Source organism: Macaca nemestrina, chromosome 6 (assembly GCF_043159975.1).
Source record: "Macaca nemestrina isolate mMacNem1 chromosome 6, mMacNem.hap1, whole genome shotgun sequence".
Taxonomy (NCBI): Eukaryota; Metazoa; Chordata; class Mammalia; order Primates; family Cercopithecidae; genus Macaca; species Macaca nemestrina.
In genome coordinates this window covers 155,738,499-155,753,801 of record NC_092130.1, presented here as the reverse complement: position 1 = coordinate 155,753,801, position 15,303 = coordinate 155,738,499, and the positions used below count along the sequence as shown (strand labels likewise).

At 34.7% G+C, this 15,303-nt stretch overlaps 1 long non-coding RNA gene across 2 annotated transcripts in view; it reads right to left on the bottom strand.

Annotated features, from left to right (window-relative positions):
• LOC105472985 (uncharacterized) overlaps positions 1-15,303 on the bottom strand; it is a 148,413-nt gene that overhangs the window by 81,417 nt on the left and 51,693 nt on the right. Inside the window, exon 4 of one of the 2 annotated variants that reach the window (XR_011624327.1) lies at positions 12,766-12,780. The exons of the other annotated variant lie outside the window; for it this stretch is intronic. This is a non-coding gene — a long non-coding RNA (uncharacterized lncRNA). Of the gene's footprint in view, positions 1-12,765; positions 12,781-15,303 lie in introns of those variants that run through there. 2 annotated transcript variants of the gene reach the window in all.

The following is a 15,303-nucleotide window of genomic DNA, read 5'->3' as shown; positions in this document are numbered from 1 at the left end:
CAATATATCAAAGAGATAGCTGCACTCCCATGTTTACTACAGCACTATTCACAATAACCAAGTTAGGGAATCAATCAAAGTGTCCATCAATGGATGAATGAAGAAAATGTAGTACATAAAGACAATGGAATGTTATTTAGTCATGAACAATAAAATTCTATCATTTGCAACAAAATGGATGAAATTGAAGGCCACTATGCTAAGAGAATTAAGCCAAGCATAGAAAGACAAATATTGTATAGTCTCACTCATATGTCAGAGCTAAAAAAGTGGACCGCAAGAAGCTAGAGAGTAGAATGATTGTTATGAGTCTAGGAAGGCTAAGGGGAAGGGGAAATTGAGGGAAAAAAGAATATAAATATATTTATTACCACTGAAGTGTACACATGAAGTGGTAAAGATGGAAAATTTTATATTATATGCATATCTTACTTTGACCAGTAAATACAATTAAAAAATACATACACTTAAGATAAATACATAAAAATAACTGCAAATAAAGTTTCCATAAATAAAATAAATAATAAATAAAGCACATGAATATTAGAAATATTAATATTTGGCCTTGAACCAAAGAGGCTAAATCTGAAAATTAAAAATAAACAATGAAATAACTATATTTGAAACTAAAAAATTCCATCACACACAGACCTATGAACAAAATAATTTTAATGCTTTGTTAAAAAAGAATTAAAAGATAAGATTTAAGATTTAAAAACATTACAATTTAAAATCATTAGCTACATAGCCATGTATTAAGGCTAAATCTTCACTCAGAAAAAAATACATATCCATAATATCTTACATTTGTAAATACACCAAAATGGGAATATATATATGAAATTTTTTCCAAAATAGTTAAAAATTATAAACAATTACATGGTAAAGAATAATCTATGGAAGAATAAAAATAAAATTAGAAATGAATGAAATGTTAAAAGTTCATTACTAAGTAAGTGCTCAATAAATAAACTGCTAAATAAATGCCAAAATCTAACCACCTGAAAACCTAAATTTTTGTCTCTTCCTCAAAAAATGCAGTAATACAAAATGAAATGAAATAAAAACACAAATAGAATTAATTATAAATGAAATTAAGTTAATTATAAATGAAATTAAGTTAATTATATATGAAAGCAAAGAAAAATCAGAAACACCTATCAAAAAGTAAAATAAATGAGCAGTTTACACACTTAAAAAATATTGTTCATAATACAAATGAAATTAATGTCTTCAAATAAAAATATAGAGTATAAAAATATACTGAAAGGCAATAATAAAGCTATGTATATTGATTAAGACACTGAAAATATCCTGAGGAGTTTTATTACATTCACTTTTACCACCTACCACTTAAAGCAATAACATATTTTTGATTTACCTTTTCCAAAGACATAGTTCTGTTACGAAAAATGTAAGAAAAACTAATAACAACAAATAAAACAAAAACCAAGAATGTGCCGATGTCTTACAAAACTATATTAACGAAAAAATCATTTTAAAATATTTTCACAATGACACTATTATAGACTCAGAACTAGTACATAATTCTCAAGTTGTCTTAATTTTGATTATGACTCTTGTTATTAGTAATTGTGGTGATATAATGCACCATAGCATTCATTTAAAAGAAAAATATATAGTCGTCCTATTAGTTATACATGTATTTTTGATAAAGTATGTTGCTCAAATTCAAATTAAACTAAACTACTCAAACAAAAATTACATACTTTTAGTAAATGAGAGACGGATGCATAAGTAATTGCTCTCTGGATTGCAATTGTCATGCAAAAAGGTTACTTTTTGTTCTCCTTACATCTCTAGGACTGCCCCCGGATCAGCCCCAGCTACATTGCACAACTTCCTGTGAGCTCAATCATTTTGACACCTCTACTTCTTACCATCAATTTCTTGCCTTTTTTTTTTTTTTTTTTTTAAATCCCACAGTCTTTTCCAAAGTCTAGGGAGCTACTTGATCAACACTGAAGCACAGCAAAGTTAAGTTTTCCAGGGCAATCCTCAAGTAACATAGGATAGGAGGCAATGGATGTAGGTCCAGGACTTTTCCTTAGGATGGGCAATTCTTAAGGTCATTCTTTATGCTTCCAAATAGTTTTACAAGAATTGAGCTATTATTTCCCAAGTAAAAAAAAATCCCCCAAATACAACCTAATACTAGCTTTGTATTATGCCTTTTCTAAGTCTTTCTATTTCCTCATTCCTGTATGGGATCACCTTCCAAATTCAAACGAATAGGTGATGTGGGACTGAGATATGCACCCAAGTCGTTGTCTCATAAATGACTTTCAGGGAACCCAAACTAACATACGTGGCAATAAACTGGTTTTAGGAAAGAGACCATCATTATGGAATTCCGGAACTGGACCTTACTGGCTAGATGACAACAGGTTCCTATCATTGTTAATAAGTGAGTAGTGACGTCTCCTCTATTATGCTATTATTTCAAAATTACAAAGACTTTAAATTTTAGTCTATTGCATCATATATGGAAGAAAAGTTTTGGGTTGTCCAGAAACTATAACAGTTTAACAATTTTAGAGCAACAGGAATTATAAATACTGTAGAGTTAGATAATTTTTGTCGACTTATCTTAAAAGCCTTGAAAAAAGCAAGTGGCAGATTCATGTCAGCCAACTATTAACTCAGTTGGCAGTGAAATCCAGAATCCCTCCATGACAGTTTACAGAGTCTCTCATCTTTTACAGTCAGAAGGCAGATTATTAAAAGTCAGACATGCAACTTAATTTTAAATCTGCAGAGTTGCCAAAGGAAGTGTATGCCAAGCTCACCGTGAATCCTGTGTTACGATCGGGGGCCTCCTAAGCAGGAGTAATTCCCTTAGACATCGAATGGGGATGATCTGAAGGGGTAACAAAAACCTCCTAATTCTAAAGTTCTCCTAAAACATCCAGATTACCAAAAACAAACAAACAAAATCCTCTTCTTACAGGAGAATGGTAGCCACTCATTGTCTGGAGATGTTAGAAATTCTAATCTGAGGCAGAAGTTCCTGAAGATGATGCTTGTCCTCCTCTAACCCTGTTCCTATCTCTCTTAAGACTTCCAGACCAATCACTAGAGTCAGATTACTCCCTGAAGATTTGTAAGTCCTGGCAAACACGTATTAGCAGGAGCTCAGGGAAAGTGTGAGGGAGCAAATTTTGAGAATTTTTGACCAGAAGTGGGAGATATGGCTCAGATAATCATTTTCCTGTGAATCCAAACTTAAGGTTCAGGCAAGAACACCAGGAGAGGAATTTTTTAAATGTTGCTGCTGAGATGGCTTTTAGTAGATGAGTTGGAGATGCTGTCCTCATTTCACAAAGGCTATCAGCATGCACTATTGATTAGGACATCCAACATCTCAGTAACTGTTGTCATGATTTGGCCAGAGTTGTTAGTACGAAAAGGTGCCATGAAACTATTCTGCCAAATGATAATGGGACAATATTATTTTCAAATATCTCAGACTAGGTGGTAACATCTATCATTAGAATTAATATGGGTATGGTAACTGAATTTAGCAGCAATGCCAGAGGGATAAGCAGGATGTCTTTTATATAAGAGTCTTTTATGATATATAACACTGATTTTCCTAGGGGTGAAATGGATAGCCAACCAGGATGTTTATGGTTTTGCAATTAGAACAAAACCTGAACTGGCAAGCAAAAGACTAGCATTAGCTGCTGTGATGAAAAACCACCATTTCTCACCCACCTACCCAGACTGAGCTGGTTCTCAGAACCGGAGCCCATCTCTTGAAGTGAAGTCATAACAACCTTGCGGAAGGACTCTACAATGACAGTACAAGTACCAATAATAAATATTGAGAACCTACAGCCTTATACCTCAGTGAATGTATACAAAGAAAAGAACACTATTCAGAACTTTTAAGAGCTGTTGGACTTGAAGTCTGAGATTTTATTGATACAACATAACCAAATTCCCTCTTCAGTTAGATTGAGTGCTCATGAATAAAAAGTACTTAATGGACACATGATTGAAATCAGATTCCAGTCCATAGTTATCTCCCCAGATGCTAAGTGCACAGTTGAGATGGATAGACTTAGTTGCTCAAAGAACCTGCACATTGGTTACCTGATTTCTGTAGTAATATGTACTCATAGGATTCATTATGTGTTGCATATTAAGTATGATCAAATATAAATCCTTGAAGCTTCCCCAACCCTTTCCTACCCAGGGCAAGAAATCAGAAATAATACTTAATATCAGAATTAAATTACATAGATTCATACTACCTTCAAACAATTAATGAATTGGTGGTAGTAGTGATTTTCTTTATTCCCCTGTTCAATTTAACTGTAAGATCACTGGAAAAAAAAAAAAAAAAAAAAAAAAAAAAAAAAAAAAAAAAAAGAGCTGGTAGTGGACTGCTGTAAACTTAACCAAGGGTGAGTCTAACTTACTGTTATTATACTAGATTTGGGAATTTTAATGGAACAGATCAATTTTAGTACTTTATATGTGGCAATAGTCTGGAAAATATGTTATTTTGTTCTTTTTGATCTTCATTAATAGTAAAGATTTTAAAAAACATTTTATGTATATGTGGAAAAACAGTATTAGTAGGAGGACAGGAAAAGTGCGTGAACACACACCTTCTCCTAGGTCTTAGGTATATGTCAATTCCTTTGCACTCCAAGAGAGTATAGTCCGCAGAGGCCTTGATCAACTTTCCATTCTGGGAAATGTTATGATAATCCAATAAATTAATGGCATTGTGCTAATTGAACCTAGTGAATAGAAAGTGGCAAGTGCCTTGAATGTCTTAGCAAACTACAACACTAAAGTAGACGAGAGCAAAACTTTAGGGTCCAACAATCTCTGGCATTCTGGGGCATCCACTCTAAGGTAAAGTTTGTATTATATACTTTGCATAACCTACCACTAGGAAATAGACAGAAGATTTTGTAAATATATTTGACTGTTGGAAACAGCATCTGTAGCTTTTGGGAATGTTGTTTAAACTTTTATATTACATACTTAGAAGAAAATATTTTTAAGCGGGTCATTTGGAAGAAGAGGGCTTTGCAGCAGGTTTAGGTTACAGTGAAAATGGCCCTTCCCCTTAGAATATAGTAGGGTGCTAATAGTACACATGGCAGCCAAGACCCTGTGAGAAACCCCCTGTGGAAGAGTTGCAGCAGAAACCACTGGGGTTCTGTATCTGTTCTCTGCAGCAGATAACTCCTTGCTATTTGAAATGCTGCTTCTGATGTACTACAAGACCTTAGTAGGGACTGAGCGCTGGATCTTAGAATATCAAGAGATTATGAGACAATGGCTTCCATCATGCACCAAGAATCAGTCTATCCCATAATAATAATAATGCATTTTTAATCTTCTCAAAGTATATCCAGAGGCACTCATGACCTAGACCCTCATGTCACCAGCCATTGTTTCTTTTTAATCTCTTCCTCTGATCACACCATGACCTCATGGATAATTCATTTTGATCAAAAATGAAGAAGGAAAAGTTTTGTACCTGGTTTGTGGATGGATTGATTGAATATGTTAGTGCTAAATGATAAATGGACCATTGGCACACACAATCATAATGAGAATTAGCCTTAAAGGCTCTTTGGCAAAAGGATAATCCTCCTCATGGGCCAAGCTATGAGCATCACATTTGGGTTTCCATTTACATGGAAGGAAATTTATTGGAATTACAATGTGTTTAAATGCTTGGATATGGATGAATGACTGACCTGATTGCACATAGACCTGGATGGAGTAAGACAGAAAGATCAGATGTACAAAGAAGGGACATGTGGATGGATCTAGAAAAGTAGAAATAAATTATGCATATCTTTGGTTTTCTTTTGCTTCAATACTTGCCTGAGATCATGCATAACAGTGGCCACTGGACAACTGAAGCTATGTGCCCAACCTGTAAGCAGTAGAGACTGGGATTAAGCCTTTGATAATGTTCCATTCATTATATGAGAGCAAGCAACCACTTAGAATAAGTCAGTTACTGGACACTTTCAATTCTAGAAGTGGGTCATAATTCATCTTTGCTGAAACAAACTCTTATTTTAAAATGTATTTATGTTTTTTTGTTCACAATGTCTTTGCCAATACTATGATTTGGGAGCTTACTGAAAGCCTAATTTAATTATATAATGTCCTGCATAATATTACTTGAGGTCAAGTAATGCATTTTATGGTAGAAGAGGTATAACAATAAGCATATAATGATGGGGGCCTTCTGTTCCAACCATATGCCGTATTTATCAGCATAACCCAGTCTAATAAGATAATGAAATGATATACTAAAGTTTCAGCAGAGATGTCAGCTCAGGGAAGGTACCCTGCAGTGGGTGCCAGTCTCTAGGATGCAAAATATACCATATACAACGGGTAGTTAGCATACACAGTTTGAGAAACCAAAAAAGTAAAAAAATAGGAATGAACAATTTTTATATTAGTTTTCTTATGCCAGTAGACCTGAATCAAATGAATGAATTACTACATTGGAAGACAAAATTATGGATCATTATTTTGAAATACTAAGATGAACAATTTTCTCTAGATATAATTCTATAGAATCAGGGCAGGTCATTATCTCTAGATCTCAGGGAATCAACTGATGTGCCCCTTGCAGTGAGGTTGAATAAGCAATTATTGCATCAAAAATTGACTAGGACTAGTCAAACATGCCTGGTTTATTTCATGATAGGGAAAATCCAGAATAGCTGCTACAGTAGCTAAGTTCTTGGAAGAGATGGAAACGTGTTAAAGAAAAGGAGATGGGCAGGATATCAATTTCTGCCTTTGGGCCACTTATAACAGCAGATACTGTGGTTTATTTCTTTAACATTTTGATATTTTCAGAGCTCAGACCCAGCCACCAGTTTCAAAATATATGACAGAGAAGAATTTACTGTGTAACAGCATAATCAAACTCCGAGAGCCCTCACACTTGATACTCAATATCACATCGCATTGGCCCTTTTCAATTTCATCCACAATGGAAGTGGACAACTACTGGGGGACACAAACTCCTGTTTATTACTTGAAGACCAAAAAAAATATTTCCCTGCTTTTTGTCCCCAGGACTTTTCCCAAAGCTGAGAATAGTCTGCATAAATACAGTCTATAAATATAGTAAATTTAATGACCCCCAAGGTAACCCTCAAATAATGAAAGATGGAAGTTAGTGGATAAAAACTCCAACCTCTGCCTTTGTATTCCTGGCAGAATTATGCTCTCATTGACTACAATCGGTAACCTCTATTACAGAGCCTTATATCAGTTTTTCATTCTTACTTATCTAATGCTCTTCTCTGTCACTCCTCCTCCTTCAGAGTATTTGCTAAACTATCTGCAACTAAGTTCTTGTCTCAGATTCTTCTTTTAAAGAAATATAAACTAAGATATCTGTGTTTTATACTGAAAATCTTTTCTAATCCAAGAAGAGTAACATGTAGCAGCTTTCATGAAAATTTTATTGAACAAAGAAGTTATATTATGTAATACCAAAGCCAGAATTGTATGTAACGGCCAAACACTAAAAGGGTTTCAATTTATTTCAGAAGTGAGAGAAATATGCTTACTATCATCACTATTTTTAATATTATTTTAGAATTAATAGTAAATGCAATAAAAAATATAATTGATATGTAATGCTATGTTATGACAAAGCATCCCAAAATATAGTCTCTTTAAATAACATAAATTTATTATTTCCCAGATTCTTCAATCTGGATTGCACTTGGCTCTTCATGATGACTGCTGAGATTAGAATATCCAAGATGGCTCCTCCACTCACGTGTCTGGTGCTTCATATGGAAGAGCAGAAACAACTGGAGGTTATTCAGGTCTTTCCCCTCTCTCCATAAGGTAACTTTTCTATGTGGCAGTTAGATTGCCCTAGCTCATACTATGGTGTCTCATGATGGTACATTTCTTACATGGCAGCTCATTTCCAGAATAGAGAAAGCAAATGCTTCTTCATATGAGTGAGGGCATATGTACACAGAGAAGAGAGGAAGTGATGACAGCCATCTTTGAAGATTATCCACAGCAACTCTTATTGAAAGAAGAAATTTCATCATTGCTTTTTAGAAAATAAGTTGAAAAACTGAGAAATTCAAAATGCAAAATTTAAAATAACTTTTGTGTGGTAGCCAGATACATAATTTATATATAGAATTGTGGATACACTTAATAAAAATATAACTAAATGGAAATATTATATGAGACTTTGAGTTACACATGATAGATTAAGCATAACTCCTTCATGCCATTTCTTTTGCAATTGAAAGGATATATTTAAAATTTTCATAGCAACTATATTTCTAAAATATTTGAAAGTAATAGGGAATATCAGTGGAGCAATATTGATACATTTCTGAGAAAATTGGAATTATATTGATTAATAATCCATTGCAGGAGATCCCATATAAGGCACATTCACAAAATTTTAGCAGCTCTATTTTAGAGCAAAGCTCCCAAATTTTAAGCACTATGGACACTATGAAAAAAAGGAAAGATGGAAATCAAGGTGATTAATTGAAGGTGCAGCCAAAATCAAAATTATCCTTAGGGTAAAATAAGAGAAATACTCTCAAAAGAAGGTGAACACACTTCTTTGAGGAGTCCACTGCTTCTAGAGTGGATATTGTGATGCCAAAGAAACAACCTTCATATTTTATCTCAAATCAGTTTTATCTAATATGTATTACCATTGTTTTCTCAAACCAAGGTTTCAGAAAAGAACACATGTTGTGTTTGGTTGCTATGTCTTACAGAGTTCATTATATTACAACTGCTCTGTTTCTCCATGACCTTTTTTCCCCATGCCATTTATTTGTTAAAAAACATTGTATATGTTTGTAAATGTGGATGGATTTCTACAGTCTAAAATTTTTCTTTTATATTCTCATGTAATTTAGTATGTTCCCAATTCATCCCTATTCCTCTTAATAGGCATGTAGAGACTTGATTAGATCCAAATAATTCTTTGCTTTTGTTGTTTTGATAAGATAAATTTATAGTTGATTCTTTGTTCCATCATTTTTATTTGTCCCTCCATTGGTGATATAAAGACTGGCTAATGATTTCATGCAGTTTCACTGTGCCAACCTTTCAGTGAATGGTTTACATAACATTAATGATTAATTTCTGTATCCATTATTTATTATTGTTAAAATGTATTAATTTTCTAATTCTGGCATTCTTTATGCACTTATTATTTTTGAGTTCTGAATAGGAAAAAATATTCTCATCAACTATCTTAATACCCTGAAACAAAACAAAGACAGAAAAATGCTTGAGTTTTTACCCAATTTTCAGAGAAAAAACATCTGCACTTCACAGAATATTATGTTGAAGAAAACATTTCCTTTGGGCATTTAAGAAAGCATTGTTAGTATCAGACCACAACAAACAGAAATTGAGGGAAAAAAACTTATATGAGCTGAAAATGAGTTGAAGGAGAATGTTATCATTTTGCACCCTTAAAAAGGGGAAAAAACCTGAAAATGGCGAGATACAATAAAAGTTAAACTTGTGTAAAAAAAGTTTAAATCTCTAATTTTTAAGAGTAAATCGATTCCTGAAGAAAATTTATTTGTTGGTTTCTTTTTTTTTTTTTAATAAATCCTCTTATTGTGGCTTATGACTTACACAGACCCTTCATGACATGTTTGAACTTTTTTATTTGTCCTGAACATCTCTTTCTTAAACAACCATTTTATTATAGGAATAAATCTACCATATAATATTGTTTCTCATATAAAATTATTTCTTTTTAATCTTTCTTACCAAAAAATCATTATTTTTAAAATTTTCTTTACGTCTCTCTTATTTTCTGGTTTCTTTTACACAGTTTTTACCTAGCTTTAAATAAGTTTTGAAATAGAAAAAACTGGTTCCCCTTTTTAAAAGGACACACTTTTTTTAGAAAGAATGTTTTCTAAATATATATTTATAAATATATTTTATAATATATAAAATAATTTGGATATGTATAATATATAATATATTTTATTATATATCAAGTATTTATAATATTTAATATATTTTATTGGAAAGTATCCATATAATAAAATACCTATTATTAAATTTAATACAACTTTAGATTCTAAATTATGACTAGTTTTTCTACATGTATTTATACTATTACATTTACCTAATTATTTTATTTTAATCATTTACCTGCCTAATTTGTGAAAACTGTGATAGTCATTATTTAAAATTATAGAACCGCCATTTCAAAATTATAGCTGAGACAATGAAAAAGATCTGACCTAACTGACTCCATCTTGCTTCCAACCTCAAGGCTGTTCTTGTTCATTCCTAGGCCTAGGCTGACCTAACTTTGGGAGTAAATTAATTTATAATTTAGGTTTGAAACAAAGACAATAACAGTTCCTTCCTAAAATAAACCTCACTGCCTGTGGACTAGATTGCCTAAAGCCACAAGATTAGAAGTTGTGGTAATCTTACTAAGTGCAAGATGTAGCTATTGTTATAAAACCAATATCAACGTCTTGTTTATTAAAGATTACACAAGTAAAGATCATTTTGCTTTGGGCTCAGATTATACATTTGTAAACCTGATGCCAAATTTTGACATATTATATTATTTGGCAAGAATAACTAATAAATTGCTTGATTAAATTTAAACAACAATGTCTGCTGGCAATTTTTAAGACATTTCTAACATTACTTAACCAATAATTTTAAGTCTAGCTTATTTATTAAATATTTTACTTAAGTTACGTTAACTTGAAAAAGCATTTCACTAGTTTTTTCCCTTTTCCTGATAAAGTATTTGATTCAAGTGCTTTTATTTTCTTAAGCCAATGAATTACAGTTCTTTTATTTTCAGCAGTGAAATGTCGTGTACACAACACATAAATACATAAATGTATTAGGCATGAAATACATAGAAATACATCTTATAGATTCATGATAAACTTTTTTTTCTTAAACTTTCAAAGTCTTGGTAACATGTTTTACTACCCTAGGTAGTTGTTAGCTAAATAGCCTCAAATTTGCATATTAAAGGAAATAACTCAGTTGAAAATCCAAGAGCAAAATTTACATCATAAGATTCAGTGAGACAAATTCTGATGTGCTAGAGTGAAATTAAAATAGGTTTAATTGCCAATTGAATATAAAATTATAGAATTATGAACACACACACACATACACACACACACAGAGAGAGAGAGAGAGAGAGAGACAGATCCTAAATCTTTTACTCCATAACTTTAGCCATGAGATAAATACAAATTCACTGACTTACAAGAAGAACCTTTTGGAACCAAATAGTGGTTTTTATCTTAATGAAAAAAATAACAGCAGATTTAAAGCAGCCAGAAAAGAAAAATAGAGAAAAAGATAACTTAGGAAGTCTATAGTTTGCAGGTCAACCTTAGGGCTCTTTTACTTTAAGGTAAATGTGCACAAAGACCATATTACTTCCATTTTACATAAACTCTGGCAAGTAGAAATACCATAAAACCTATGGAATGCTTGAAAGGGGGTCATTCTCCTTGTTTTCTCCTCATTCTTAGATTCTTTTCCAGTCTTTTTCTTAAAAGGAAGAATTGAGCTGTGGCCCAGGGTTTTTGTGTGGCGGATCAATGTGTGCTGCTTGTGGGCAGGACTCCACAGTGTATCAACACTGAGTCATTTCCACCCTCTCACTTGTCTCAGTTTCTCTCTCCAGAGGTCTATGACCTTAGAAAACACTCAAAATGGCAGGTGATCAGCCCTTATATGCATTTCCTGGACAAGTAGGTTTTTTTATTGTTGTTGTTATTGTTGTTTTGAGTTAATTTTTGTTGGGGATTTCCCTGTGGGGCTGCTGCACATTGTGGTGGTTCAACTACCCAGACAGTTCCATGAGGCCCCCAGTCACCCAGGGGTGCCTCTTGGCTGGGAGGAACAAATGCACTTTCTCTTTGGAGTGGAGAAAACTCAGCCTCTCATTTTGCTACGAAAACAGCAGTTCAGTTCCCCACACCAATGCACATAGAGAAGCTGAACTGAGAGTAGTTTGGGAGAAAAAGCATTAGAGAAGACCCCTTAGAATGTATCTCCAAACTAGAATTAGAATCCTTAAACAATAACTTCGTAGGGGAGAGAAAAAGACAACAGCCAAGACCGCTTTATTTAAATTCCTGCTCAGCCACTCCTACTTTGCAGCTCTCATCTGCCATTACACATGCCAAGTTCAAATCCCCTCACAGTACAAGGTAATCTCTGTGATTCCCAAAGCCAAAGAGGCCAGGTCATGCAATACAGGAAAACAGAGCTTTAGACCTAAGAAGAATCTGCCCATGACTCTTGAAACTCCACAAAGAAAACAGAATACCCCCAAGGAGGTGAATTCTTTAAAGGGTTTCAAGTCTAGGCGTTTTGGTACTACAGATGGCAAAAGGGGTAGGAGGTATAAGGTGGAACAGAAACTCAGAAACTAAGTGCATGTTTTCCCTCCTTTGCAGTTGTGAGGAATGTTGTACAAATTAGAGGGACTTAGTTACCCAAAACTTGGAATTCTCACTCAGATTTGACCAAATCAGGTAAAATTGGTCAAATCTGGTGGGTGAAAATCCAGAACAAACAACAACAGTAAAAACCCAACAATATGATCACTGAGTGCTCTAATGGTAAGTAGAAATTAATAGCAGCTGGTTGTTAAACTTTAGCCAAGACAAAACTCCAATTCAGGTACTTACCTAGGGATGGGTCTCAGGCTGAAGGCTGCTTTCTCCCATTCTAGAAGCAGGAAAACAAAAACAAAAACAAAAACAAAACACAAACTCATCTTCTCTGCTAAGAGGGAGCTCAAACGCCATAAAGAAGTTACCTGCTTTCCATTGTGATGGATACAGGAAATCTTGCCTTCCTTGTTTGGAGCAAGTAAAACTCCAAAATAGAAGGGAGGTGTACAGCAAAATAAACTTTAGATCTTGACCAAATTTTTGGAGATCAGAGATTCTCTGGAGGGGGTGCTCCTAGACCTCTGCAAATTCTCCCACTGGTTTGAACCATAAAGTTAGCTCACGCTGGTGAGAGGAGGTGCCAACTGGGCTTCCTGGGTGGAGTAGGAAGCCCCTGCTCAGAAAGCTGTGAAACTCACTTATTTCCTGCATCAGGACTTACGTCAGTCCTGGATGAATAATATTGAAGATATATGCTTAAAATATTCTTAACACCAGGACTTGTGCGTGTGTTTTCTTCTTCAAGAAAGCTATAAACAGCTAAAAGTTTGCTGTAAGTTTCCCTGTGTTCTCTCTCCCTTCCCCATCCGCGGAAACTAAAGTAAAAGAAATGTTAACTTCCCGTTTTTCTGCGACCAGCAGACCTTATCTATACTCCCTATTCCAATTCCTTGTAAACATACTTTGTTAAGTCCTATAAGATTCTGTCTCCTTTGCCATGCTGCTGCAAGGTCATAAAGTAGATAAAACCGAAGTTGCAATTCTGGTTTTCCTCAAAATCTAAGATATATCACAAAATAATTTACTGCCTTTGTTTCTCATTCCGGTAACATCTTCCTGCTGCACATATTTCCTGCCTTAACGAGTTTAAAAGGCAATCACCCAAAACCAACAGTGCCTACCCGTTCAGGACCCCTTCCACGCTGTGGAAGCTTTGTACTTTCACTCCGCCCAATAAAGCCTACAGCTTTTTCTCTCTATCGCTCCGTGTCTCTATCGCTCATGGAGGGCAGCCGCCACACCAATTCTTTGGCATGGCTAGGCAAGAACCTTAGGCGTTACACGGGTATCAAGCACTGATAGATTTGCCAAAGGTCAGGGGCATCTCCACCCAGAATTCCTCTGGGGTTACCAAAATGTGAATCCCCAAAATCTAAGACAGATCTCAGTGAATTTAGAAAGTTCATTTCACCGGCAGGGTGCAGTGGCTCAGGCCTGTAATCCCAGCACTTTGGGAGGCCGAGGCAGGTGGATCACGAGGTCAGGAGATGGAGACCATCCTGACTAACACGGCGAAACCCTATTTCTACTAAAAAATACAAAAAAAAAAAAAAAAAAAAATTAGCCTGGCATGGTGCAGGCGCCTGTAGTCCCAGCTATTCGGGAGGTTGAGGCAGGAGAATGGCGGGAACCCAGGAGGCGGAGCTTGCAGTGAGCCGAGATCGCGCCACTGCACTGCAGCCTGGGCGACAGCGCGCGAGACTCCGTCTCAAAAAAAAAAAAAAAAAAAAGAAAAGACAAAGAAAGTTTACTTCACCAAGTTTCCAGACACGCGCCCATGACGCAACTCAGAAGGTCCTGATGACATGTGCCCAAAGTGACCAGAGCACAGCTTGCTTTTATGCATTTTAGAGAGACATGAGACCCCAATCAATAAGTGTAAGATGTACATTGGTTCAGTCTGGAAATGTGGGAGTACTTGAGGCAAAGGCGGGACAACTCGAAGCTGAGAGGGGGCTTCCATTTCATAGGTAGGTAAGAGTGGTTGCATTCTTTTGAGTTTCTGATTAGCCTCTCTAAATGAGGCAAACAGATAGCATTCATCTCAGTGAGCAGAGGGGTGACTTTGAATAGAATGGGAGACAGGTTTGCCTTAAGCAGTTTCCAGCTTGACTTCTCCCTTCAGCTTAGTGATTTGGGGGCCCCAAGATTTATTTTCTTTTCGCAATAGTACACTATACATACTTTTATCTATATTGCATTCATCATTGAACAATATATTTTGGAGTTAACTACTTAGTAAATTATGGAGTTTATTCCATTTTCCAGCAGTACAGCATACTTCTTGATTTTTCATTGTTTACTCAGTTTCCTAAGCAACGTAATTTATCCAACCAGTAAACCTAAACAGCATTTAGGTTGTTTCTGGTCTTTTGCTATTTTAAATAATGCTGAAATGAATGTTCATAAGTCATTTTCTATTTTTTGTCAATTTAACTTTGAATAGATTCCCAGGATTCTGAAATAGGTTTGCTGGTTCAAAGGATAAAGGAATGTACAATTTTGATAAACATTGCCAAATCCCCCCTAAAGAGTGATATGCCAGTTTGCATTTCCATAGTGATATATAAATGTCCTTGTGATCTACAACTTCAACCTTCAGATTTGTAAAAGCTTGAGAGATCATGAATGATATTCAAATGAAGTTTTATTTGCTTTTCTCTTATTATTATTGAAGTTGAACATATTGTCATATGTGTAAAAGCCACTGACATTTCTTTTTCTGGCATTTAATATTCATACAATTTGCTCTTTTATTATGATACGTTGTTGGCTTTTTCCTGATTAATTTTAGAAG